Source organism: Schistocerca gregaria, chromosome 7, assembly GCF_023897955.1.
Source record: "Schistocerca gregaria isolate iqSchGreg1 chromosome 7, iqSchGreg1.2, whole genome shotgun sequence".
Classification (NCBI taxonomy): Eukaryota; Metazoa; Arthropoda; class Insecta; order Orthoptera; family Acrididae; genus Schistocerca; species Schistocerca gregaria.
The window spans coordinates 294,204,018-294,208,617 of NC_064926.1; positions in this window are offsets into that span (position 1 = coordinate 294,204,018).

Here is a 4,600-nt window from a genome sequence, read left to right on the forward strand (position 1 = left end):
TCCGATAGGTCATATATGAGATGCCAAATGTAGGGTGACGTTAGTAATTTGTTTGTGCGCCAGTGGGAGAGCTCGTCGGTTTCACTGCTTAGCCTGTTGGTAGCTTTAGTAGCAGCTGATATTTCCACTCAACGTTGCTGAAACGCAGCGGCTTGCCGACGTTTGTCGCTTGTTGTTGTGTTACCTTGCCCTAGTTAGTAGGGTCTTTGGCCGATAATGCTTCCACCTATGCGTATTCCAGTACAGGGGAAACATTTTATTTGCATGCTTGACCGAAGGAACATTACATCGTAGTCGTAATATCACAAACACTGCAATCTCGTATTTCTTCGCCAACACCCGACAAGTGACTGTCAAGAGTATAGAAAATGGATTCGAAAGTAGCGGCTTTGTGTGTGGGGGAGGGGGGGGGAGGGGGGGTGTTTGTGTTTGTGTGTGTGTGTGTGTGTGTGTGTGTGTGTGTGTGTGTGTATGTTGAGCTTACGGGTTCTCAAGGCCAAGGACATCAATGCCATTACACAAATAAAAAGAAACAAACCCGACAAAATTACTGAAATGTTCTAAAATTTTAGGAGACAAGTAGGACAAATCACAAAACGTGGAACCTTTCACCACATTCGTCCGGAAACTGCTTGAAATATGTGTTATCAAACCTTCTGTTGCCCTCTGGTTGAAATAAAGAAACACAGTCTAAAAACATGTGGCACACGGTGATCTATATGTCTCAAGCGCCATACATTGGTGGGTCCTCTCGCCGAAGCTACAAGCCGTGAGTCATAGGCTGTGACCTATGCGAAGACGAGTAAGGAGAACCTTATCCCGTCTGTTTGGCTGGAAGGTGGTACACCATGGCCGCATTGTGGGCTTTACTAGACGGAGCATGTTGTCTGTCACTTTCAGCCATTCATTTTCTCATCGACACATGACTCAGAACCTCAACAGCAAGACGATACTTTGCAGAGGAATGCCGCACGGAACTAACCGAATAACACCAGACGCGTCTTTATCTGCTACATCTGCTCTTTTGCTCCCTGCTATACCTGTGTGCCCTTGCACCCAGCAGAGGACAACTCCTTCCTCAGCCATTGTAGCCGCAGGTTGGTGACCTGGATTTCCTGGACTACTTTATCGGTTGGCCACAAGCGTTGCAGAGACTGAAGGGCATTCTGGGAATCGGAACAGACAAGGAATTTAGCACCATTTCACATTTCATAAAATCCAGTGCACTCAAGGTCACGAATGGTTCAGTATCGATTACAGTGAACTCCAGAGGCAACCAAGTCTTGAAAATTCGATCTGGAAAAACAACAGAGCAACCAGCAGAGACCCCGTCTCTAGAAACATCCGTGAATACAGCTACTTAGTGGTAACGCTCATTAAAAATGTCGGAAAATTGTGTATTAAAACAGAGGGTGGCTGCAGTCTCTCGACGTCCGGTTCTAGGCGCTACAGTCCGGAACCGCGCGACCGCTACGGTCGCAGGTTCAAATCCTGCCTCGGGCATCGATGTGGGTGATGTCCTTAGGTTAGTTAGGTTTGAGTAGTTCTAAGTTCTATGGGGACTGATGACCTCAGATGTTAAGTCCCATAGTGCTCAGAGCCATTTGAACCCTGGATTTGAGCCGCTACGTGCCCCACACCAAAGGACTCCAGCACACACTTCGCATGTATCCCAAACGGCCTCTTTGCCCGCAGATGATTTAGTAAAGATGCGTTCCACATCCTGACGAGCAACGGAACTGTATGCTGGAGAAGTGCGAGTAGTGAGGAACTGCCACTTCTGACGCAACATGGGAAGCTGCTGCCGGACGGTCTGTAGAGTTTCCCCAGTCTCGACACAAAGGCAGGGTATGGGGCTAGTCCTGTAAGTGTCCATAGTCAGCCTGATTGCCTCATGGAGTGCAGTATCAATGATCTTCTGGTAGGAAGACGTCGCTGACCCATACACTGTGCACCTACGGTCCAGCCACGATGGCACGTATGTTCCGTAAATTGGAGCATACGCAGCCTACCTGCTCCCAAACACCTGTGGCTAAGATCCTTCAACACCTTCAGTGTCTTCTGGGACCTGTCTTCCTTTCAGTTTCTTCAGGTGTGGTAATCAAGACGTTATGGAATAAAAAATATGAGGCCATAAAACGCACACATTTTTCAAAGGAGAAAACGGTGATCCAAACACGAAATTCTGGTAAATAAACGATATAACGACAATGATTAAAATCAACAGACACACACTTCTCAGCAGGAAATGTAAAACTAGTATTTGCAGTTCACTCCTTCAGTGTCTTAACTATAAGTTGCGACTGATGACTCTCTGTTGCATTACTGGAGCAAGAAGAGAAAGCTGCAAAATCTTCCACAAACAAGGAGCATTGTACAGGATTCGGTACTGTAGACTTGATACTGTTTACGTCTGTGGCAAAGCGTGTAATACTTAAAACAGCGCCCTGAGGAGCACCATTACCCTGTTCAGCACTATTCAGATGCAAGTCACCAATTCGCTACCTAAAAAAGGACCGTATGAGGATGGAGAGATGGTGTCGAAAGTCCCTGTGGTGGAATTAGGTTAGAATACTGTTTCACCAAGTAATATCGTACGCCTTACTGGTTAAAAAATATACTTATACTATTCTGTTTAAATAGGAAAGCCTTCTGAATAGCCGCTTTAGGAGGGTCACGTTGTCGACAGCGGATGGACATAGCACGAATCAGCACTAAAAGCGACTAAGGAACTGTCTGGCCTCTAATATACAGAGCAAAAGGTGGTTAACCATTCATTCCAAGGGCTTTCCTACGTGGCTTGTCAAGGCGAAGCTCCAATAACTTGTGGGACAGTTTCAGTCCTTATTGGGTCTGCGGAGACGTACCGAAATTTCCCCTCTCCACGAGTTTGGAAAGCGGCCTGTCTGCACTATCCGTCAATTGTGATTAATGTGCAATCGCTTTTAACTCTTTTGTTTTTCATCTTCGTGTTCTATGGTCCTGACATTGGTGCTTATGACACAAAACTAAGCGGAACGGTTGATAGAGTGTCCAGAAACCTTTGCCATGCCCTTTTATAGCTCTCCTTGATGATGTGTCAAGCCCTGGCACTCTCTCATCGAAAGGCTGCGAGGTTTTCTGCCATTGGAGGGAGGGGGGTGCGGGGCAGTTAAACTGTTGCAGAGTCACATACCTGACCCAGATTAGTAATCGGCACTCATAAGTCCACCATGACACCTATAATGACATGAGGACTTCAGGATTGTAAAATGACTGGCATTAAATGTAGCTCCATCTTGGGTTCAGGAGGATGGAACAGCGACAAGTCGATGAAATGCAATAACACTCTACCAGTACATGTTGTTTTGATATTGTTTTATTAGCCAACCAGTTTCGACATTCCACTCACGTCTTCTTCAGGCCTGTCGCATGAATGACATCAAGTACCACTCATGCATCTTTAGGACAAGGCACAAATAATCAAATTTGCTGTGTAAATATCCGAACTTCATGAGCATGCATGCTCTTCACACATGTGATTGCAGCACATGCTCATATAATTCAGATATCCGCCGGACCAGATACTATTGTTGATACTTTGTATGATATATGCACGAGTTGGTATCATTCAAGCGACAGGCCTGAAGATAACGTGACTGCAATGTCGAAACTGTTTACCTAATACACCAAAATAACGGTTGTTGGTACAGTATTATTACACTTAGTAATTGGCATAGTGTATCATTCGTATGAAGTGCTCCAACGTCAGCTGGATGCCGTCACGACGTTCAAACACAGCCAACTGGCTGAACAGCGTTCAGGTAAGTCTGCTGAGCATCCATAGTGGCTGTGTCGTTTCTGGGAGAGCTCCATTCAGTAGGTGAATCCAGAGTGGGAAGTTGCCACAGCTCATCAGTGACTTCCCACTGAACAGGCTCTTCGAGGGATGAAAAACAGAAAGAGAGGTCGAAGACCCAGGATAATCCAGCAGCAGCAGCACAGAAATGACTGGGAGTGCCTGTGTTGATTATGCAACAACTAGTGAGACGTGATGAGACTCTACAAAACACGACCCCTACGGCAAGTAAAGGTCCAGCACCACAATACACGATGGGTATTAAAGTCTCCCAACAGAAAATATGGTCGGTGGTGTTGTTCTACATGATCCATGAGAACTTCAGATCTATCACTTATTGTGGAATTACGTTCAGCGAGAAAACAGTTATCCTCTGACACACATCAACTTCAATAGTAACAGCTGGCATATCAACAGCCCAGGGAGAGCAGAGGAGTGGCGCGTCTTACTGACACACTCAATGACCTCTCCCTTAGCTCTTTCGCCAGTCAGGTTATCCTTGCAGTGGTGGGTATAGCCTCATGACACAGGGGCATCGGTTTCTTTGTATATCTTATAAACACAAACGTAGGGAGCGAGCCTGTAATACGAGTTCCATGTCCTCCACATGAATCGTGAATCCATTCATGTTCCATTGTAGTAATGGAGCCATTTATGCCGTTGGTATGATTTTTACCATGCCTCTCCCTCGGGGAGAAGAGCCCACAATGGGTCAGTCTTGGGACGCGATGAGTGCTCCAGCCCGATATCAAGGTCCATCAG